Here is a 25,248-nt window from a genome sequence, read left to right as displayed (position 1 = left end):
ACATGATCACTAGGACAAGTAAAAATTTTATACTTAGATTATTTTGATCATGTGTTGCTCTTACAGTAATACACTGTGAAAAAAACATTATGGCTTGAACAGCAGCAAAAACTATATTGACTTACTTTGCCTCATGACAATTTATAATTTTTTCCCTTTACTTTGTTTCTATATTAGAGTGGAAATACTGAGTACCTCTGGGAAAGATTTTAATCCAGATATTGAAATTATTTTTCTGACCTCCTCATTCATAGAGACTCAATAGAACTATTTTCACATTTGGACTTTATGTCCTAGCATTTAGATGGCAGAAGATATTTGGCTAAAATGTTGTAAATATTTAAAAAAATGAAGGAGAAAACAAAACAAAAACAAAACAAAGCAAAAACCGAATCTTTGCTGAAGACAAGACTTACTTGTCTGTGTGCATCTGAGGCTATTTTTTCACTTCTCATTTACTGAGCTTACAAACTGAAGAGAAGAAAACTATTGTGACACAGTCGATCATTACCTTTTTCTTCATACTGAATAGATGAAAACAGTATTCTAGGAGCAATAATTTCAGCTTGTGAAGCCTTTTCAGAAATTTGCCTTTGGATCCTATCAAAATTGCATACCACTGTCAACAGAACTCAACAATGCTTGTTTAAAAATATATTAAATAATCAAATAAGAAATTCTATAAAGCCCTTGTAGTTCTAAAAGCTAAGATCAGTCTCATGAAGCAAAACTTACAACATCATCAGTTTCAAAAGAGAGTAAGGAAGCAGAGTCTGAGCCCAAATATGCTGGTTTTGCTTTGTTTGTTGAAAAATAAAAGAGTTACTTGAGAAACATGAGAAAAGCACATCAATAAATGTATTTTATATAGCAGAAACCAATCAACACGTACAATAAATTTAGTAGTATTTGAAATTTAAGTTTTGGAAGACAGCTGCATTTTTCTGCTACCTATCGAACGCAGATATCAGAAGAACAAAGAACTCAGTAAATTTGTTGCTTCCAAACTGAGAATGAATTTCTGGGGTTTTCACTTGGACATCAGCAGATCATATTTAAAAGTATGTTATGATTTTCATAGCAATAAAACCTCATAGTTTGTGGTAATGCTAACTGTAGGCTTCTCAGGGTGCTGGGCTCACAAAAGTAGTGTAATACTAAAATCCTGTGCCAAGTTGTTTGCCATACATTGTAAAATGTTCCAGAAATTGCACCAAATGGTGAATGCAGCTGGCGTCTTCTGCACTTTTCAGACAGCAATCTTAACATTTTACTCATTTATCAGATAGATTAGAAATAAATAAGTAGAGTTCTGTTGTTTTGTTCTTAGAATCACTTTTAATATTCAATGAGAAAAAAAAAAAAAAAGTGATTCAGGCAAAAAGAGCTGTAGAAAGTTTTCTGGCTGAGATTTTTTTGGCCACATTACTTTGAGCTATATGCTGAATAATAATACAATTTAGAAATACAATATAATTAGAACTATAAAAATCCAGAAAACTATAGAACTTTCTGATATGCTCTGAAAGAAAGACACAGAGATGAAAAAGAAAAAAATACAAATATTTCAAGAGCCCAAAACAGCCCACCAAATTTTGAACTATTTCATTGCTCGGGAGTGACAGTCTAGACCTCAATTAAGAACAAAGGAGTTAAAGCAGAGGTGTGAAGGAGGATTTTCTGAAGATTGTACAAACATGACAGTCTTAATTCATTTGGTTTCAACTGTTTATGTAAAGAAAACTTCACAGTTATGTATGTCAAAATAAATGTGCAAATAGTTGAGTACTTTTAAAGGTGTTTGGATTCATTTGAAATGATTTCATTTGAATGATATGTAATAAATTTATTTCAGTCATTTCTTCATTCACTTCCTTTATTCTTGATTTTTCCACGATTTCCTTCATATTTATTTTAACATTATTTTTAAGGATTAAGTAGTAATCTGAAATTCAACCGCATGAAATGATTTTTATTGCTTCCCTGAAACAGGCAGTGTTCAGACAGATCTACCATCTTTACAGGGAAATAAATGTTCTTTTTATATAACAATATGGTGTTATGACTCCAAAGATGTGCTATGGAGCTCTGATACAAGATAAATTCCTGCTTGCAGAATTGGAGATCAACATTTTTGACTAACATCAGCAGATATACTGGTGCATAGCAGTATTTAGTTTGAATGCTAGCCACAGGGCAACTATGAGAGGCTACCCCAGCATACCATAATAAGTAAAAACTAAACAAATATAAAAGGAAAACAGAAAGAAGTTAACAAAGCAGAGGCATGACATTCTCTAAGGGAATGAGAAGTGTCAAATAGACTGTAAACCCCAGTGTACTCAATCAATAAGAAAACAGGGGGTGGGGGGGAAAATCACACCAGCAAGTCAGAAATATAAACTGTTGTGTCTCTTTGGTCATGCATGCCTTTTCTTAAGGTCACCTGCTCTTGCAAAAGCGTGAAATAAACTGTGATCCATGGAGAATTCCACCTGAGCCTGGACTACTGAAAAAGAGCATTTCTCATAATAATTCTCAAATTATTATCTACATTTTCTAATGTAGCTTTTGTATCTATTCTCATTTATATTTTTCTGTTATCTATGTTATTTTAAAATAATTGTAATATCACCTTTGTACTCTACTCAGATCTACATATGTTATTACTCTCTCTTGCAGCAATGCACTTCTGGTGGGTGCCCATAAGAAAGGAAACATGGAGGTGAAGGTGATTTCTAATAAAGTGTTCTTCACATGTCTACCTGACTTCAAGCAATATTAACATATATTTATAATAAAAGTAGAATTGGAAGTGACTATTTTCTGTTCTTTTGAATACATTATTTTCAGAGGGTGTCATGGTTTTATGATTTTGGGCTATAGGTATTCAGCATTATAACATCATGTAACCTAATGGGAATTAAAGAATTAGTGCTCCAGTTCCAGGTACCACACCAAAAAAAAGAAGAACTACATATTTCAGATGACTTTGCTTTCAGAAAGGAGATATAACTCCTGAAAAGGTCACCTGATGTTCCTCTTTTTCCCTTTTTTTCCTCTTTTGGCTCTCTTTCCTGCTGCTTGTCCCCACGACACAGTTCACCTCCACAGTACTGTAAGGCCTTCAGCTTTTTTGGACATTCTCACAGAATCACAGAATTGTAGGGGTTGGAAGGGACCTCTAGAGATCATCGAGTCCAACCCCCCTGCCAAAGCAGGCTCCCTACATCACAACACACAGGAAGGCGTCCAGGCGGGTCTTAAATATCTCCAGAGAAGGAGACTCCACCACCTCCCTGGGCAGCCTGTTCCAGTGCTCCGTCACCCTCACTGTAAAGAAGTTCTTCCGCACATTTGTGTGGAACTTCTCCCTCATTATCTTTGATTTACTTTCTCCAGTTCTAATTATATTGTATTATAGTGTGTCATCTTGCATTCTGATATCTTATTTACTAAATTAGTTTGTTTCTCCTCAGATTGTTGTCTCTGTTCTTTTTGGGGCCCACTTATTTTTCCCTTTATTTTCCCCTTTCCATAGGCACGAACTCCTGGGTGTCTCTGCCCCATTAGTCATGGAACTGGTCTGAACCAGCCCATAAACCATTGACAGAGGGGTATACTAATACTATTATAAGAAAAAGCTTTTTTTTTTTTTGGTCATTATAACAAGAAAGATAAGCCTTTGGACAGACCATTTGTTGGAAACTGTTAAAAGTCTACAAATTTAGAGTCTTGAATCCATTAAAAGCCATGAAATAATTCTAAAATAATAAAGAAAAAAAAAAAGTCCGTGGCCAGAGTCTGTTGATTACAAAAGCATGTTAAGCATGTTAATAGAGATTTAATGGAATTCAATATCATTCTGACAGACAACACAAACATTCATAATCAATGTTAAGCATCTATGATTTGACAAGACATCACAGGACTAGTGAAAAACTAAATCTGAGCACCTCCAATTTATTTATTTATTTATCTATCTACTTATTTATTTATTCAGAAAAACAAAACAAAACAAAACATTATTTTTGAAAGGAAGTTTTCCAATATTCTAAAACTGCTCATGTAAATATTTTCTGAAAGTTAAACATTTTTAAAGGTTTACTTGGAAGTGCTTTTATTTTCTTGTGTCTTCACTCCATAATTGTAGGCCAGGTTTAACCTGATGAGCTACAGTTCTATAAACATTACTGTGTGACATAATGTTGTAATCCAAACACCGCACAAAACAGTGTTTATGTTAATCACACCTTTGCTGACATGAAGTAGTTGTGTGAAAATTAACAGACCTTTTTAAGCCTTTATGAAATACAGTCCTATACAAACTGAACTGTAGCAGCAGCTCTTTTTCAAATTTTGATACTGGATAGACACAGGTACACATATTGTTCTGGGGATTAGAACATCCAGGGAAAATGATATCCACTGCTCCGGACACACTGGATGAAGGCTGATAAAGTAAGACTTTCTCACTGGTTAGGTGCCACTGTGAATACACATCTGCAGTCCCAGTCACACCCTTCCCAATGTCTAAACAGCACATTGTGTAGTATTGTCTACAATTCATTTTTCTAAAGAAGAATTATAAAAATAAATATATATATATATACATATATGTATATAGGTTACTATGTAAAAGATATTTTTAATATCACCAACAGAGCTTGTGTATTCATTTTTTCAATTCCTGAATGAATTGGCTGATGTCATCATGAAGACACTCAATATTTGAAAAGTCACAGATGTGAGGAGAAATCTTTGATGAATGGAAAAAAAGATGTTGCAAACATTTTTAAGAAAAATAGAGAGAACAACCCAGGGAACTACTGACCTGCAAGCTTCACTCCTGTGCAGGGAAAGATCATGAAACAGACCATCTAGGAAGCTATGATAAGGCATATGGAAGTGTCACAGGTTAAGCGAAAGTCTACCTGTGCCCGTGACAGAGGGCAGCTGGCCCACAGGGCCGCTGGCCCAAAAAGGAAAGGGAAAAAGAGAAAAGGAAAAGAAAACAGTGGCAACAATCTAAGGAGGCACAATTATTTACTAAATACTATATCGAAATACAAGATGACACAATATAATACAATATAATTGAAATTAAGGCTAATCAATCAAGTGAAATAGGAGAGGGAGTGAGTCCTAAAACCGAGAGGCCTACTGTAAGCTCTAAGCAAAACGTCTGGAAGGCTCCCACATGCTCCCCCCTGACTCCGAGGATTTAAGAGAGCAAGTCCAGCCTGGGAGTGAGATTATATAGTGTCCTTGTTCTGTGACTTATCCCTGACCATGATGTCCTCTGGGATATGTAGTCTTCTTCTGTGAGCTGATGTTATGATGTGGAATACTGATAGCAAAATTGCAAAACCATGACAGGAAGACAGGGAGGTGACTACAGAATCATAGAATCACAGCGTTGCTTGGGTTGGAAGGAACCTCAAGGACCATCAGGCTCTGATCCTCTTGCCACAGGCAGAGTTGCCAGCCACTAGATCAAGTGCTATATAAGATTGCCTACAGTCCCATCCAACCTGGCATTAAACATTTCCAGGGTCAGGGTATCAATAACCTCTACAGGCAACCCATTCTAGCACCTCACTACTCTCTCAGCAAAAAAAAAAAAAAAAAAAAATCTTCCCCAACATCTAACCTAAATCTTCTCTTCTTTAGTATAAAATCATTTCCCATTGTTTTATCCCTTTCTACTCTTGTGAAGAGTTTATTTCCTTTGTGCTTATAAACTCTCATTAAATACTGTAAGGCCACAATCAGCCTTCTCTTTTCCAAACTGAACAAACACAGTTTCTTCATTCTGTCTTCATAGGTTAAGTGTTCCAGACCCCTGATGATCTTCATGGCCCTCCTCTGGACCCTCTCCAAAAGCTCAACATCTTTCATTCACTGGGAGCTCCAGACTTGGACACAGTACTCCAGCTGGGGCCTAATAAGGGCAGTAGAAAGGGAAAAAAAATCACCTCCCTCTCCCTGCTGGCTATCTCCCACCTGACAGAACCCAGGATATCATTGGCCTTCCAGGATGCAAGTACACACTGTTGGCTCATGTTAAGTTTCTCATCAACTTGTAGATATAAGTCCTTCTCAGCAGGTCTGCTTGCAAAGAGCTCTTCTCCCAGTCTGTATACATATCTGACGTCACCTCAACCCAGGTGTAAAACCTTGTATTTTGTTTTGTTGAGTCTCAAAAGGTTGACAAGGGCCTACCTTTCATGTTTATTCAGGTCCCTCTGGATGGCATCCCTCCCTTTTGCTGTATCAGCCACACTGTTGAGCTTGGTTTCATTAACAAACTTGCTGAGTGTGCACTCTATCTCATCATTTATGGCACCGATAAAGACATTCATGATTATTAGTCCCAGGATGGATGTCTGATGAATACTGCTCATTACCAGATTCCACCTGGATACAAAACCCTTGACCATAACCCTTCAGATGTTAAATTCCAAACAATTCCTTATTTACAGAATAATCTATATCTCTCCAATTTAGAGACAAGGATGTGTTATGGGACCATGTCAAAGACTACTTCCTACACTCCTAGTATGGGCAGATTTGCCAAACACTATATGAGGCTGCTTGAGGCCCCATCCAACCTAGCTTTGAATGCCTCCACTCATGGTAAATCCACAACATTCGTGGGTAATATTTAACTACTTCTTCACCTCTGAGTAAAGAATTTCAACCTAATGTGTAACAAAATCTTCCCTTGGACAGTGTGAAAAAGCTGTTATCTCTCCTGTTTATAAGCTCCTCTCAGTATATAAGCTCTTCTCAATACTGAAAGGCAACACTGAGACTGCCTCTTGAGGTTTTTCTTCTCTAGGTTGGACAAAATCAACTCCCTCTACCTTCATAAAGGAAGTTCATCTTTATGGCCCTTCTCTGGAATCACCCCAACAACTCCATGTCTTTCATATGTTGGGAACCCCAGGGGTCTGGACACAACACTCCAGATGGGGCTGCATGAAGGCAAGTAGAGGACAGCCAAGTATCCTACCCTGCAAGCTATTCCTCTTTTGACGTAGCTCAGGATACTGTTGGCCTTCCAGGCTGCAAGCACAATCTGCTTGCTCATGTTTAGTTTTTCACACATCAAAACACCCAAGTCCTTTTCCACACGACTGCTCTCAATGAGCTCTTCTCCTAGTCTGTCCATATGTATGGGATTTCTGCTATTCAAGTGTGATACCTTGTATTTGGTCATATTAAACCTCATTTAATTCCTGTCTGCTCTCTTTTCAAGCCTATCCAGGTTATAATGATATCTGTAGCAAAAGTGCTACAAAAGTCCTCCAGGAATGCCACTCCTCTCCTGCCCTGAGAACCCAAAATGCCCAGAAAAAGGGCAAAATACCCACAGAACCAGAACATTAAATCTTTAACTCCCACTGTTTTACATGATGTTCTCATGTAGAATATCAACAACAAAAACCACAAAACCACAAGAGCCAGAAAGAAGCGTAGCTCCACAACTGCGGGGTTTATGCCAAATTCTAGGAATGGAATGTTGTTTCTGTACTACATATTGAAAAGGGAAAATTGATCTGAAGAAGTAGAGCACAATCTATTTGTATTTTGTAACTTGTCCTTAGAAATAGCTGATGTGGTGGAAAAAAAAAAAAAAAGTATATGCCAAATATATAAGTATATATAATACTGAATATATATAAGTACGTATAAGTTGCATATTTTAGAAATACAGTTGAATCATGTGATTAATTCCTCCTTGCAAAACTGCAGTAGTTTTTAAATGTTCCAAATAGTATGGGTATAGTATTATAGTATTATGGACAAGAAAGCATATTGTAAGACTGTTCTGTTTGGATAAGGGACGCTCAGCAAAAGAAAAGCAGACTTAACAAGCATTAAAGAAGCCAGAGCCTCCATGCAAAGCTGCCTTGCTCTGTGGGTAGGTTGAGCTGCAGCAGTCAGGCATCAAGATATTCCCCTCTATCCTCCTTCCAAGTTCATCTCTATGCAAGGATGAGCAGATGTCCAGAAACAATGACCAAATGTTGAATGAGCAAATGCGAGAAGTTTACTAATTAGTGATATGTGCTTAGCTGGCAAAAACTTATCCAGTATCCATATGTTTAGTTGAGTGTTGGGAAGATTGTGAAACTAAAGCACTCAGCCAATGAGGAACCAGGGGAGAAAGAGATAAGAGTCGAGAAATAGGAACAAAAGATATAATGCTGTTTTCTGTGTGCTCCCCTGCCTGCAGAAGGCCAGACACTGCAATTGCAAATACAATCTGCTTTATCAGAGATATCTTCCTGATAAATTATCTGGATATTTCCAACAAAATTTTGTCCAGAAGATGTGACTGGAAGGATAGTGTATTTTCACAAAACACATCAAAGGAAGGGGAAAAAAAAAAAATCAAACTCATTAATTGAGATAATAAAGATTTATGTTCAAGCAGTGAGGTGGTGAAAATTAATACAATTCTGTTGAACAGAATGGAACTGTGACAACTCAAATGAATTGAAAATATACCTCAAGTTATTTCAGTGGCTGTAGGAAATTGCTTTTACATTTGGGGGCGGGGGAGCATGGGAGGTAGAGGGGAAGAAAAAAAGAAAAACAGATTCTCACAAAAAAACAGGCACAGATTATCTATTTTTATTATTACTCCAACATTTGACCCTTTGTATCCTTTCTTGTTCAGTAAGGCACAGTTCATTCTTCTGGCTGGACAACTTGTTTTGGGACTGGGCTTAGTCTTTTAGCTAAAATTCAAGTCCTAAACCAGTAACATTAAAACACAACTGTAAAATTCAAAGCATACACAGGTTTTCTTTTACAACTAAAGAATTGTAATAACTTTACCTTTCTTGAATGAGCATATTTTGTCTTATTTCCTGTCTTGTTGGGACAGGACTAGGGGTAATGGGCTGAAACTTCAGCATAGGAAGTTCCGCATGAATGTGCACAAGAACTTCTTTACAGTGAGGGTGATGGAGCACTGGAACAGGTTGCCCAGGGAGTTGGTGGAGTTTCCTTCTCTGGAGATATTCAAGACCTGCCTGGACACCTACCTGTGTGATGTGGTGTAGGGAACCTGCTTTGGCAGGGAGGTTGGACTCGATGATCTCTAGAGGTCTATTCCAACCCCTACAATTCTGTGATTTTGTGATTCTGTGACTTGACATACCAATGATTTTGCTTCTAGTCTGTTCCCAGCAGTTCACAGTTATGAACATGTACACAACTTCCTCCATGACATTGAGTCATTGGCATTTGAACATGTTTTTCATTGGGATTTCTCCTCAGACTAGAAAAATAATGCAAAATGTGAACAAGAATTAAGCTATTGGACAGCGTTATGTAAATTGTCTGTTAGCTTCATGTCATTTTCCACAATTAAAAACGCAGAACAAGCAAAACAATGTCTTCCCAAGTAATTTAGAGAAAAGTGATATTTCAGACAAAAAGAAAAAAACTAAGGAGTGAAGGGGCTGCCCTTGCTGCAGGCAAGATAAAAATATTGGAAATTTTCCATATGATCTTTTGATTTGGAAGATATATATCAATAAAAAGCTGGTAAGTACATTTTATCAAACTTGTGTTGTTTTCTTGTTTGTTTGTATGGAACGCTCATATTCCATTGTGATTATCTGGAGAAGAAAGTTACTTCCCAAAAAAAACCTTCTAGGATATTTTCCCATTTGTATAATTTTAGGAGGTTTTTTTAGAAATTAGAGATATGAGGGCTGGAGCACCTCTCCTATGAAGAAAGGTTAAGGGAACTGGCCTTGTTTATCTTAGAGAAGGCTCCAGGGGGATCTCACTGTGGCCTTCCAATATATGAAGGTAGCATATAAAAATGAGTGGTGACGGCTGTTTATGAAGGTGGGTAGTGATAGGACAAGGGAGAATGGTTTAAAACTAAGGCAAGGGAAATTTAGGTATTAGGAGAAAGTTTTTCACTCAGAAAGTGGTGACGCACTGGAACAGGTTGCCCAGAGAGGCTGTGGATGCCCCAGCCCTGGATGCATTCATGGCCAGGTTGGATGTGGCTCTGGGCAGCTCGGTTTATTGAATGGCAACTTTGTGCAAAGCATGGGGGTTGAACCTAGATGATCCTTAAAGTCCTTTTCAACCCAGGCCATTCTATGATTCTATGATTCTATGAAATATAGAAGCTTAAATATTTGATATTAAGTAACTAAAAATTGTTAATGCTTAAATGGATGTACTCAGAATAATCATGTCAGTTAGGCAGATCTCCCACTATCATGGTGAAACCTCAATAAACACTGTGGGATCTAAGTGACGGAGATTTATAATTTTAAAAATTCAGGGAAAATGAATTCATTTAATTGAAAGAGAAGATAGAGTATCCAACATTTATCATAACAATAAAAAACAACAAAAAACTTACACTTCTCCAAGGCACATCCTGTAGTTGTGTCTCAGGATAGAGATCTAAAATAATAAAAAATAATGTTAGATATTATTGTTAGTCGGGGCAATTGTCGAGTATTATGTTTTTATTCTACTTGTTAATAGGAACAGTCAGAATTAAGATTTATCAACACTGAAGTATTTGATAAACAACAGAAAGGAAAAAAATAAATAACTGCACTTCTTTAGGTCATTGTTTTTTACTCACAGAAGAAATGCTATCAAATTTTATTATAGATTTTATATTTGAGATTTCTTAAAACTTTATCATATTTATACATTCAATTGATGTTTCACATGAAAGTCTAAAATAATTGTGTTTCTGGAAATATTTCTTAGCCTTGAATTTGTCTACAGAGTTTAATGTAATTTAAGGAACAATTCAAATAAAAAAAAAATGTAGAATGCAAAACATATAAGCAAAGGCTTTGCAAGCCTTTGTAAAATATTCTATTACATTTTCCCTTTCTCTCTTTTTTTTTTTTTCTTTTTAATGTCAGACTCAAAAAAACAGATAACATGCTATCAACATTAACTTCAGCGTTCTTAAATCTATGTCCTGTAAGTGTTGCAATAAAAGTATTTTGTGTGCAAAATTTCATCATGCCACTTTAGAACTCTAATATTTCATAGAGATGAACATTTAACGAGATTGATTTGAAATTTTTCAGCTTATTCACAAGTGGGTAAGTTACATGTAATATCTATACTAAAATCGCTAATGCACACATTTCAAGATCATCATGCATCCAGAAGGAATATATGTTGAAAGTCTAGGGAGCTTTATTCTTCTATTTTTTGCCTCTTTTTTCTTTTCCTCCCCTGTTCATACAGATACATATGCACAAATGTAATGATATATATATAGAAATATATATACATGTAATGTTATGGAAAGTATTAAAACTGCTTCTAAAATCTTAAGATTGTTTTAAGTCTGAAACTATGAGGACAGACAGGTCTTCAGATATTAGGAAGCTGAACTCTACTATACTAGTATCATTTGGATTTTGGTTTAACCCTGCAATAATCAGAAATGTTCAGAACTGAGTACCAAAACAGAGGATGAAAGCACCCATGAAAGCACACATTACTATATCAAAATACCTGATAGTAGTTTAAAACACCTATCTTCAAATTATTTTTCAAAGGATTATAAATATACAGGAAAAGAAGAAGAAGAAAAATAAATAAATAAATAACCACTAAGAACCCACTCCTGAGTACAAGTAAGTAGTCACCTCCTGAAGGTGACCTCTCATTCAAGTACTGTCTTTTTAGCCTCTGTGTGACATTCTTTCTCAAGAAATACTTCCTCCCTTCTATCATTCTCCCTATCCCATTCTTCAAAATACCAACATTTTACAGTCAGAGGTATTAGAAAAGAGTCTTTCTTCCAGGTAGCTCAGTAATTGCTTTTCAATAGAAATCACATCTCCTCTCTTCCCTGTCCATTTTTCTAGATCTGAGCATGAGTTATGGTTTACTTGAAGGATTAACGTTTACAGGAGTTCCAGGAACAAAAACTTATTGTCAATAATAGTGTCAGGAACTGAGGAAAATATGTATACACATATATACTTATATATATATATACATACATACATATATATATATATATATATACATACATACACATACTGAACAGAAACTGAATATATATTCTGAGATCATTAAGTCAAAACATAATAGATCTAAGAAAAAAACAAAAAACAAAAAACCCACAAACAAACATAAAAATGCAACAGTACAGTCTCCATGAATAGGCATAGATAGATCTTTTTTTTTCTTGGGGGGGGGGGGGGAGGTGGGGGGTGGATGGGGATGGTTTCAGATAGTTTCGGGTAACCTCAGGCTGATGAATTTCAACATTACTTTCTTAACTTTATTGAATCTTAAGAATTAAAACTGAGGGGTTCATCTACCCACTTTATAGGTGAAAAGAAAGTAATCCTCCCACTTACTTAATCTTCTCAAGCATTAAACTGTGATTGAGCTACATCATACTTCTGCTTCTTTCAGTCTGTCCAGAACCAGAAAAACTAAACAAAACAACTGTATACTTGTAAGTATTCTCAGGGTACACTGATAAGTGTATTGGTGGTAAGAAAAAAAATGTTTTTCAGAGAATCACAGAATCACTGGAGTCGGAAGGGAATTCTTGAGATCATGTAGTTCAACAGTGTGCTAAAGCAGGTTCTCTACAGCCCTAAAGTAGACTACACAGGAATGCATTCAGGTTGATTTTGAACATCTCCAGTGAAGAAGACTCCACAGAAAATCTGGGTAGCTTGTTCCAGAGCTCTGTCATTCTAACAGTGAAGAAGATTTCCTTGTGTTCAAGTGGAACTTCCTGTGTCCCAGTTTTTGCCCATTGATTCCTAGTCCTGTAGCTGGGCACCATTGGAAAGAGCCTGGTGCCATCCATCCCCTTGACTCTTGTCCATTAGGCATTTATAAGCATTGATAAGATGCCTCTCTCACTCTTCTTTTCTATGGAATGAGTAGGGAGTTCTTCATAAGGGAGATGCTCAAAGCCTCTAATCTTTGTGGCCCTCCACTGAACATCCTCTAGAAATTTTCTGTCTTTCCTGAACAGAGGAGTCAAGGACTAGACACAGTGTGCCAGCTGTAGCCTCACCAGGCTAAAGCAGAGAGGAGGAATGACCTCCCCTGATTTGTTGGTCACACTCTTTTTAATGCATCGATTTTCTTTCCACTGCTGGCTTATAGTCAACTGTTATTCATGAGGACACCTAGGTCCTCCTTTGCAGGGTTCCTTTCCTGGAAGTCAGCCCCTGACCTGTACTGATACACATAGTTATTCCACTCCAGGTGTAAGACTCTGCACTTACTCATCATGAACCTTATAAGGTCCTTTTCCCTCAACTTCACAACCTATCCAGATCAGTTCTTATGGAATAGAAGTTTCATAATGCTTCAAACTCTAAAATATGGTCCTTAATCTTCCCGAGTCCATGATGTAAAACATGTAGAAAAGGAAAAGGTGTTCTGGGTCGCATATTTCTCTCTTCAGACATAACTTTGTGTTATAAAAGAAGCCTAATCCTTAAGACTTTCAGGGGGTATTCCACTTCTACTTGAAATATAGATATAAATTATCTGGAATATTTAATCATCAACTCTATTTCCAAAGACACCTGTGTATGTTAGATATTCAGGTATTTTTCTAAATGTGCTAATTTCTTTGGAAATACAGACTGTGATTGTTGTCTAGTAGTTTAAAATTAAAGGAGATTCATAATGCTTAGACAGATATTAATGACACCAATAGCTATTCTCAAATTTACTACGGAGGCATCTTAATCAAAAGCATCTGATCCTTCTTTTGGGACTTGGACTGGTGGGAAATATGTTATCTCAGAAACTGTAGTCTTGATGACATGTGTGTGAATATTGCTAACATGAATAGAAAGCCACTGAGTAAACAGTAACTATACTTATGAAAAAGTATTTTGTAAGAAAGTTGCAGCTGGAGGCCTTTAAACTAGATCTGACTGTTGTGTATTTACTTGTGCCAAATGTGAAGTGTCAGTCAGTAGCTTAAAATATTCACTATCAGAGGCAAATGGTAATGAAACGGAAAGAATCTCTATCAAAATTAAACCTCTCTTGAAAATACACTCAATTACTGTCAAAAGGCTTAAAGTATTTAACCTTTAACATATGAATATTTGCCTGATATTGATTTATTAGGAATTACAAGCTAAGAAAATGTGGTAATTGAGTTTGTTGATTGCCTTCAAGGATTTTCTTTGCAAAGGCCAGCTAGCTGGGGAATATGTATCTCCTTGCAATGGCTTGTCAATTACAGACAAATACGCTTAATGGAAAAGCAAGAAGATCCAGAGTAGGGGCAATAAACTGAAGAGTTATTTTAAATATCAAAATCTTTCTACTGGCAGAGAGGAAAAAAAAAAAAAAAAGAAAAAAAAAAAAGGTAAGAACAGATAAAATTCACAGCTTATAAACACAGCTTATAAACACCTACATAATGAAAATAAATAGCATCTAAAGGAAAACAATAAGTGGAAAAGCATTCTCCAGGGCATGAGTGCATAAACACATCATTAATACACATAAGAGGAAAAAAGTAGGGAAAGGGGAAAGATATATTCAAAAGACTATTTTGGGATACCATCCAGAAATCCTCACTGTCTCGTAGTCAATTTCAAATCTGTTTAAGCAACTTTCATATCTGCATAAGCAACTTTCCTTACATAACACAGTACACAGGAGAGCATTATTTAACTTATTAAATATGACTTGCTAGATTTTGAATTAGAACTGAAGAATGAATCTCTAGTGAAAACACATTAATCTCCAAAATGTTCTTCATATTTTACCACTACTGATAATTTTCAAATATTACCAGCACTTTGGAAATGAAGAAGTTGCATTATTTTTCCCTTATCTCTTTAGTATTTAACATAAATACTTATAATTTTATAAATAAATAAATAAATAAATAAATAAATAAATAGATTATCCGTTTTTTTATTAGATGTTCAGAACAAAACATAGAAGTAAGAATCATGGATAAAATATTGACTGTTCTCCTACATTTTTAATCATATAAAGAGTGGAAACCGCTGAGAAGGCTTGTCAATGTGTCTTTGTGTTAGTATGCATAAGAAAGAAGCTATAAGACTCAATTACCTAAGACTTATGTGAATATTGACTGGTATAGCATCAAAGAAACATAAACTGTATTCGGTATCTTTTTTTTTTTTTTTGCCTAAGCAGTATTGAAAGTATTTGTTCATTACTTAGTCCTATTATTTATTTATTTATTTATTTACTTTAATGGCCATTTACCAGCATTTTTATTCATTGCCTTTATTAATAGTCCCCAGAAGTGTAATACTGTTTCCTATTTCGGTGTCACATCATCCTCAAAGAATGCAGAGGTGAAAAAACATGAAGATTGAATATAAATCATCAAGTTTGTTTACTTTTGCTATATAGTTTATGGAGACTTTCTAACATATAGAAAAGCAGAACACTTAAGCAACAGTCATTTTTTTAAAATTCAAAACAGCTATTTTGAAAGATTATGTACAATTTTGTTATTATATGTATGATACAGAGTTGATCATTATCTTTAAACTCAAAATGATCTAATATGATAGAATCATATACATATCACAGCATACTCTTAAAAGCACATCTTAATATTATTATTTTCTAAATCATTGCATGACTGTGATACAGCCAAAGAGAATAGTTACATTAATGTGCAATGACAGTGGTGTCAGAATTATGTCAAGCAAATTCATATTAGCTTAAAGAAAAAAAGAGTATCAGAATCTCTGAATGGAGTAGGGGGTCAGAATCTGTGTAAGTGACTTGTATTAGTTCTGACAGCAGAATTGCACCTGTGAGTGATAAGATGGTAACTGTGCCATGTGATCAGTCTGCAATGCTCACATTAACATGTCACACCACAGTGCTGCTATAAATGAAATATTTGTCTTTGATTCCTTTTTAAATTTACCGGAAAATAATGTTGTCTATTCAAGACATCTTAAGTAGAACACTATTACAGAAATATTTCTGTTGTTACAGTGTATATGTATCTATTGTTTTCAGCTTGTTTTTCTATTGCAGTAGCAGTATTTATGTTTGCTTTTGATGTGAGCCTGCTGAAGTCTTTCCAGCAGAAGCACACATGGCATGCTTACAGAGCATCCACAAAAGAAATCCAAATAGAGTTATTTCTCCTCCATACACATACAGTGACTTTGCCAACTTTTCAACATCACCCCAGACCTTCAAGCATTCCTATTTTCAATTATGGGTATAATTTAACCTTGTGTCCCACAAAATCCTTATCTTTAGCAGAAGAATATCACATATCATAGAATCACAGAATCACAGAATGACCCGGGTTGGAAGGGACCTCAAGGATCATGTAGTTCCAACCCCCCTGCCTGGCAGGGCCACCAAACATACACATTTACTAGATCAGGTTGCCCAGGACCCCGTCCAACCTGGCCTTGAACACCTCCAAGGACGGGGCATCCACAACCTCCCTGGGCAGCCTTTTCCAGGGCCTAACCACTCTCCTAGTGAAGAACTTACCCCTAACATCCAACCTAAATCTTCCCTCTTTTAACTTAAAACCATTTCCCCTAGTCCTGCTATTATCAGCCCTTTCGAAGAGTTTACTCCCCTCCTGGGAGTAAGTTCCCTTCAGGTATTGAAAGGCTGCAATGAGGTCACCCCGCAACCTTCTCTTCTCTAGGCTGAACAAGCCCAACTCCCTCAGCCTGTCCTCATAGGGGAGGTGCTCCAGCCCCCTGTTCATTTTCATGGCCCTCCTCTAGACCTTTTCCAAAATCTCAGTGTCTTTTTTGTACTGAGGGCTTGTCATGGTTTTGTAATTTTGTAATTTTGCTATCAGTATTCCACATCATAACATCATGTAAAGCATGGATACTTTTATTGAATATACAGTCCACAGAAGAAGACTACATATCCTAGAGAACAACACAGTCAGTGATAAGTCACGGGATCAGGACGCTATATAATCTTGTTCCCAGGCTGGAGTGCTCTCTTCTCTCGGACTTCTTGGAGAGTGGGAAGCGTTCCAGCCGTGTCCCCTAGAGTTCACAGTAGGCCTCTCGGTTTTCGGGGACTCTCTCTCTCTGTTTCATTCGATTTATTAGCCTCAATTATATTATATTGTTTTATCTTGTATTCCGATATCATATTTAGTAAAATAAGTTTTTCCTCCTTAGATTGCCTCTGTTTTTATTCCATTTCCCTTTTCCCCCTCCTTTCCAGGCCCTGGCTTCCCCCTGTCACAGGCATAGGTAAATCTAAGCAACCCGTGACAGGGCTCCATACCTGGACACAGTACTCCAGATGGGGCCTCACAAGAACAGAGTAAAGAGGGACAATCACTTCCCTATCCCTGCTGACCACCCCTCTCCTGATGGAGCCCAGAATCCCATTTGCTTTCCGGGCTGAAGGATATCTGAAGGATATCCCATATCTACAGGAACTATCTGTTGCCATGTCAGCACAGAATCATAAAATGGCCTGGTTTGAAAAGGACTTTAAGGATCATCTAGTTTCAACACTTTGCTTTGTGCAAAGTTGCCAGTCAATAGACCAGACTGCCCAGAGCCACATCCAACCTGACCTTGAATGCCTCCAGGGATGGGGCATCCACAGCCTCTTTGGGCAACCAGTTCCAGTGTGTCACCACCTTCTGAGTGAAAAACTTCCTCCTAATATCTAACCTAAACCTCTTCTGTCTTTGTTTAAAACTATTCTCCCCTGTCTTATCACTACCAGCCCATGTAAACAGCCATTGCTCTTCCTGTTTATATGTTCCCTTTAAATAGTGGAAAGCCACAATGAAGTCTCCCTGGAGCCTTCTTTTCTCTAAGCTAAACAAGCCCAGTTCCCTCAATCTTTATTCAATAAGAGTGATGCTCCAGCCCTCTGACCACCTTAGTGGCCCTCTTCTGGACCTGCTTCAAGAGCTCTGCATCTTTCTTGTGCTGGCAACCCCAGGCATGGATGCAGTGCTCCAGATGGGGCCTCGCAGGAGCTGAGTAGATGATCAACTCCCTCTCTCTGCTGGCCACTCTTTTAATGCAACCCAGGGTATAGTTGGCCTTCTGGGCTGCAAGTGTACACTCCTAACTCATGTCCAGCTTCTCATCCACCAGGATCCCCAATTCATTCTTTGCAGAGCTGGTCTCAAGTTCTTTCCCCAGTCTGTATAAATATCTGGGATTGCACCAGCCCAAGTACAAATCCGGCAAATTCAAATTCAGTCTTTCTAGATACTGTCTCAGTGAACACTGAGGCCTACTTAAAAATGTTTATTAAAACTAGATCATGCAAAAGAAATTGATGAAGATACCAAATAACATGTAAACTACGTCAGATGTGTCTGTTAAGTATGTATTTGTGTTATTATTACTGTAATGTCTCTTAAGAAAGTTTCACCAACAGCTTTACTTTTGTCCTCCTCTCAATCTTTCTCCAGATATTCTTAACTATTTAAGTTTTCTGTCCCTCTGCTACCTATTAACTTTATTTAAACAACTATGTAATGATGCTAAATCTTCTATAAACGTGGCACTTTCTTGTAAAGTTTTTTTTTGCTTCTGCTTTTGTTCATCCTGTTATGATGTTTGTAATAGTAGTAGTAGTAGTAGACGTGGTAGTAGCAGTAAATTGGCTTATTTAAACTTTCTGTTTAGCTAAAAACTCCAAACAACATGATAGGTTATCATTAATTTGTCCACATTTATTGGTTCACACCACTTATTTTTAACAGTCTTGGCAACATACAACATTGCTAATAACTGCAGTAATCTTTTGCTTTTCTAGTTTTAGTGTTACTTCCCTCTGTGAAAGTAGTTCAGAAACAGCATGTCTCAGATGTCTGAAGGAAATAGAATTTTCTGCCCTATCTCTTGATTGTAAATGTTCTTCCTGCTGAAATGTAGATTGAATTTGTTAACTTTCAAAGGATGTGTTTTTCAACTTGAATTAATTTTGGCATACCATTAACACTCATGCTGTACAAAGTTTGTATGGCTTGACACAGCATATGTGAAGGACAGGGACAATCTCTTGTAGATGAAATTAATACAGTTTTTGTTTTAAAGAATTATGAAAGATAATCTGTGAAGAAACTTTCTACTTAAAAAAAGCATGCAATAAGGAAGTGACCAAAGCAAAGCACTTACTTTGGAAATGGGTAAGTGGCAATATGGGTAATGGTGAGGATATAAATGATACATCAAAGCAGCCCAATATATTCACATACTATAGGATACTGAAAGAAGAATGACTTCCCACTGTTACTTACTTTTCACGTTACAGTGTAATTCTTTAAAAATATATTCTTTATGAAATGTTGCATTTCTGACCCAGCACACTGCCTCTGACATTAGTGTAGCAAATTCTGATGCTTTACACACTGGTGTAGCACAGTTACCATGTCATTTTCTCCCCTTCCAATCACTGACCAGAGGAGAAAGCATGTATGTGAAGCAAACCAACTAAAAACACTTTATGTGGGGTACACTAGGAATTGTCTCAAACGTTTGCAAGATAAGATAGTTGCCAAGACAACAAATTGAAGGCTTGAGTCTTGATGGAGGAGAGAGCCCTGAAAACAATGGAACAGCTTGCCCTGTTCAAAACATTCCTAAACATTCCTGTTTTGCAGCATAAGTTTTGTCTGCAAATTTACTTTTGACAAATTTGCTTACTGCCATCTTGTTTGTTCATTACCTTAGAACGGTACACCTGTAAATCCTGCAGGCAAAAAAGGAACATCAGAAGAACTCTGAGAACTTTCAAAACTTTGGGAAGAGCTCATTCATAAACCAAGGAACCCTCCCTCACTTTGCTGCTGCTTGGAACAACACCGGAATGCAGAAAGGCATTCTCTTCCTCTGTCCAACACTCTCGGTCTATTTTCTTTTCTCTCACAAAGAACGTTGCTATGCAATGCAAGACTTATTTTGACTTCTTATGAAGTCACAGTTTAGCTGCACAACTTAGATATAATTGTAAAAGTGCCAGTATTTTTAAGGTAATTGTAATGGAGAAACTGTCATTAAAGTTGATGAATGTGTTTGGACCTTGAGTGTCAGTTTCACTTTAATCTGCAGCGGGGGGTGGGGAGGCGGAAAAGTGGGAGAAGGGAGAAGGAGAACAATTTGAGAATCTTCTCACCCCTCCCTCCTTTCACGGAGGGATGTGACAGTATGTCAGTCTTAGTATTTTGGAAACTTTCCAGTCTGGATAATTGCATTCTGTCCAGCAACAATTCTCCTGCAGTTTCAATTAGATACAGTGTTCTTTTTTACTGTCCTGAGCTCCTGTTCAGTATTGGTGCTCACAGTTTAACAGCTGCCACATTTCGCTCTGGAAGCGCTCACATTTCAGTATTAATGAGATGAGCTTTATAAGAGGGCTTTCAATTACTTACGTTATGACTTTTAAGCTGCAATCTGTCTCAGGAAAAATTAGATGCTGCATGAAGGTAGGATTACTCAGGAAAAAGTTCAAAGAGCTTAACAAAAGCAGAATTCCTTCTGTAACAAAGGAATGCAAAGAAGACCTGAAAATCTGAGTTTCTGTGGAACAAAATTATCAGTAGAATAATTATCAATCCACCATTATTCTTCTTACTCATAGTTTATTTATTCATTTTGCTAGGAAAGGCTGAGACTAACTTCAGTCCACAGCTCCTGCTTCATACTAAAAAGAAATCAGATGTATTTTTGAGCCCTCCTGAGTTAAGAAAAATGCATCTTCCTCATTTCCATGGAAATAACAACATATACAAAGAGCACTATAACACTACTTGATAGAGCAAATTCTCACCTAGAAAACACTGTTTTTCAACATAGTTACTACTATTAGTCAGTTTTAGTCGAGTCATGATGATAAGCTGATCTTGGTGATCTTCACTTTGTTTATGTCTGTCCAAAACACATTGCTGACAATACAACTTAAATGCACACTCTCATCCTCACTGTGCCAACATCCACTGCTTGGTCTCTGTAAACATTCAGCATGAGTCGGTGCATGCATTCCCCTGCATGGAAGAATTAATACCACACCTTCACTTCATATACACTTCCATGTCAGATGTCATTTGTGAGACTGCCACTCTGCTGCATTCTGTCGTATGGCAGGAATATTTAATGGAATATTGATGGGAATGTTCAATTTCTATTGCCCATACTATCAACATAAACCTCTGATGTCACTGGCCAGTGTAATAAAACAGGGGACACTACTTTCATAGCAGTTCTCGTATGTAAACAGTTCCTTTATGCTCATCAATAGTTAGAATAGAATCCTAGAAGCACTGAGATTGGAAAACACTGTTAAGATTATGTAGTCCAACTGCTGACCCATCAACACCACGCCAAATAAACCATTTCTTAGAAATTCCCTAAGGACTCTGAAAAAGGATTTCAGTGCCTTGGGGAGACAGGTAAAGGGTTCAGGAGCACAACTTGTGTTCTCCTCTATCCCTCCACATACAGGAAATAACAAGGGACTTAATATAATGGGCCGATGGATTAATAACTTGACACTGTCACCATAACATTCTAGTAGACTAAGCTGGCTGCCCATGGTCTGGATGGGAGTATGCTCTGCTGGGTGAAACTGGCTGGATGGCTGGACCCAGAGTGTTTTGGTCAATGGAGTTGAATCCAGTTGGCGGCTAGTCACGAGTGGTGTCCCCCAGGGCTCAGTGCTGGGAGCACTGAGGTTTAACATCTTCATTGATGATCTGGATGAGGCGATTGAGTGCACTCTCAGTAAGGTTGCAGACAACACCAAGTTGGGAGAGAGTGTTGATCTGCCTGCGGGTAGAAGGGCACTACAGAGGGACCTGGATAGACTGGATCAATGGGCCACAGTTAATGGCATGAGATCAATAGGGCCAAATATTGGCTCCTGCATTTTGGTCGCAACAACCCCGGGCAACCCTACAGGATTGGGGAGGTGTGGCTGGAAAGCTGCCTGATGGAGAGAGACCTTGGTGTACTGATGCCCAGGTGGCCAAGAAGGCCAATGGCATCCCGGCTTGTGTGGAGAATGGTGTGGTGAGCCGGACTACGGAAGTCATCCTGCCCCCATACTCAGCATTGGTGAGGCCTCATCTCGAGTACTGTGTTGAGTTTTGGGCACTTCGTTGCAAAAAGGACATGGAGGCACTGGAGCAGGTCAGGGGAAGGGCAATGAGGCTTGTGAAGTGCTTGGAAAATCGGCCCTATGAGGAGAGGCTGAGGGTGCTCGGGCTGTTTAGTCTGGGAAAGAGGAAGCTGAAGGGAGACCTTATTGCTCTCTTCCAGTATCTCAAAGTTGCTTACAGTGAGAGCAGGGTAGGTTGCTTCTCACTGGCGACAGGTGACAGGGTGAGGGGAAATGGCCTCAAGTTGCACTAAGGCAAAGTTTTTCTTGTTGTACAACTTGAACTTCTCCTGACACAGCTTAAGGCCATTACCTCTTGTCCTATGACTAGCTAGTATTCTAGGAGAAGAGGCCAATCCTCAACTTGCTACAGCTTCCTTTCATGTAGCTGTAGACGGCAGTAAGGTCTCCTGAGTCTCCATTCCTTTAGACTAAACAATCAGCCAGTCTTAGTAATACTTGAGCTGCAGACTCTTTGGCAACTTTATTGCCATTATTTGAACATGCTCCAGGCCCTGAATGTTCTTGTAATGAGGGGGCCAACACTCATCACGTTACCTGAATTGCAGCATTACCACTATGGAGTACAGATGGATGATCATCTTCCTAGTCTGCTAAGTACACTAGTTCTAATAAAAGCAAGGATGCCATGATCTTCACAGCCATTTGGACACACTACTGGCTCACACTCAGATTACAATTGATTAATATTCCCAGATCCTTCTATTTACTGCTGCTTTCCAGACATTCTGTCCCAAGTCTTTAGAATTACATGAGGTTATTATGACCTGTACTTCATTGTGTTGAACCTTATAGAACTGGCCTCATCCTGTTGATCCAGACTATACAGATCCCTGTGTAGAGACTTCCTACTCTCAAGCAGATCAACATGTCTTCCCAAATTGCTGTCTTCTGAATACTTATGAGGGTGCTGTCAGTCTCCTCATTCTGGTCATCTATCAGGATTTTGAATAACACTGGCCCCAGTACTAATCTGTGAGGAACACCACTAATGACCATTTGCCACTTAATTTTAAATCTATTTACCATCATAATTTGTGCCAAAATATCCAGCTTTTTTTTTTTCCTTTTTTTTTCTTTTTTTCTTTTTTTCTTTTTTCCTCTTTTCTTTTTTTTTACCTAGGGAAAAGTACAGCTGTCCAAGCAGTGGGCTGACAGTTAATCCAGGAGAACACTATAGGATACAGAGTCAAAGGTTTGATTGAAAACTAAAATAGACTACATCTATGAACCCATGCTGGCTAGGTCTGCTGCACTCAAGATAATCTGCTGTATGAACTTTCCTGACAGGCATGTAGTTATCTAGATCCTCCTTCTGATCCTTACTGTAGATGGGCATCTACTACACCACCCCAGAGCTCCTCCTTCCTTGCCTACCCCTCCTTAGGAGCATATAGCCTTCCAGTGCAACACTCGTCATAAGAATGATCTCATCGTGTTTTGGTGATGGTGACTAAGTCATAGTTTTCCTACTGCACAATGGCTTCTGGTTCCCCCTGTTGTCCATGCTGTATGCACAGGCATGGATGCAATTAAGCTAGTTTGCTGGTCTCATCCCCAACCCTGACATGGTGCTCATAAGCTCAACTCTAGTGAGCCTAGTTTTATTATCTTTCCACTCTAAACCTAGTCGAAAGCCCTCTCAATGAGCTCTGCTAAATCCTGGACTAGAATCCTTCCCCCTACTTTGAGACAGGCATATCTCATCTGTTTCCAGCAGCTTCAGTGATAAATAAACTGCCCTGTGATTAAATAAGTAAATAAATAAATAAATTTATTTCGGTGGCACCTGCCTCTTAGCCATCTGCTAACCAGGTGGGTTTTCTTGTTTCTCTGAACATTTGTCCCTCTTGCTGAAGGAAACAAGGAAAGCACCGCGTTAGCTCCAGCTAAAGTCACTTGTGACAGCCTTCAGTCTTCTCCATGTAACATCATAACTGTCATTCTGAATTACCAGAAGTAGGTAATAATTGGAGAGCTGTACTGGATGGGAGTACTTCTTGACCTGCCCCTTACGGGCAGCAAATTCCCTCTGATCAGAGTCAAATCATCCTATTAGACCTCTGCTCCCCTTTGAAGGGAATGATCTTCTTTTATTTTGGCAGATGCAATTATGAGGCTAGTGTTAATAGTGTTAATTTCTGAATGTGGTGGGTTTTGTTTGCTTGATTTTTTTTTTTACTTTTTTTTTTTTTTCCCCACTTTATTTCATTGCTTAGGTCTCCTAAATAAATGTGTGGAAACCAAAGGAAACATTCAAAGATTCAGATTTCAGTAAACAAAATTCATGTTCCATCACTGAAAAATGCTTTAAAATGTGGGCATATTAAATGTCACATGGTAAAAGACTGAGCAAGTCTACAGACCTGGCAAAAAAAGAGAAGTACAAATGGACCATCTTAATCTGAAATAGCATATTTGAAGAATGCTTTTGTTTTTCAAACATCCAGTGGCATACACTATAAAAGCATCCACAGAAGAAGCAAGCCTTTAAAGTAACTATGAATTATTTGTGACATTAACAGGTTATACGATGTAGCAAATGGTTATAATAATAATTTAAAAAAAGTCTCAGCAATGGGTGGATTTTTAGAGATACCTACATATATTTTGTGGTAAGATAAGAAACAAATAGTTGCTGAATAGTAGGTGATCTACTCTTAGAATAAAAGCATTACTGTTTTTTGTTGTTGTTGTTTGTTTGTTTTTTGTTTTTTAGGTTTTTAAATTTTATTTATTTATTTATTTTAAGTTTTCATCAGCTTAATCACCTTAATCAAGGTGCCTCTTTTTCCACTTTATATTAGACCTGGAGAAAGGAATTATAAGGTACTGGTGGTAGAAACCATGTAAAATGCAGACACACTGAAAAAATATTTTGTGGAATAGTTAGTTATGAAAAAATTCTGAGTTTATCTTGATAGGTCTATTTCGGATCTTCATAATTACTGTATAATAAAATCACTAAACAATTACTTGTCAAAAAAAAATGCCAATCGCTATTTCTGAAATAAAATCTATTTAGAAAGGAATTACATTTTATACTGTTTCTTTTGTTTCTTTTCAGACCAAGATAAATAG

The 25,248-nt window shown here is 37.5% G+C and overlaps 1 protein-coding gene across 47 annotated transcripts in view; it reads right to left on the bottom strand.

Annotated features, from left to right (window-relative positions):
* Positions 1 to 25,248, bottom strand: part of PTPRD (protein tyrosine phosphatase receptor type D) — a 1,031,962-nt gene that overhangs the window by 675,709 nt on the left and 331,005 nt on the right. For all 47 annotated transcript variants that reach the window (XM_085529953.1, XM_085529959.1, XM_085529949.1 and 44 more), the window contains one exon: positions 10,409 to 10,452. The gene's annotated coding sequence lies outside the window, so the exon portion shown is untranslated. The remainder of the gene's footprint in view (positions 1 to 10,408; positions 10,453 to 25,248) is intronic.

This window comes from Coturnix japonica, chromosome Z (genome assembly GCF_054131305.1).
Source record: "Coturnix japonica strain WE chromosome Z, WE-NBRP24, whole genome shotgun sequence".
NCBI lineage: Eukaryota > Metazoa > Chordata > Aves > Galliformes > Phasianidae > Coturnix > Coturnix japonica.
This window is presented reverse-complemented; position numbering and strand designations above follow the sequence as displayed.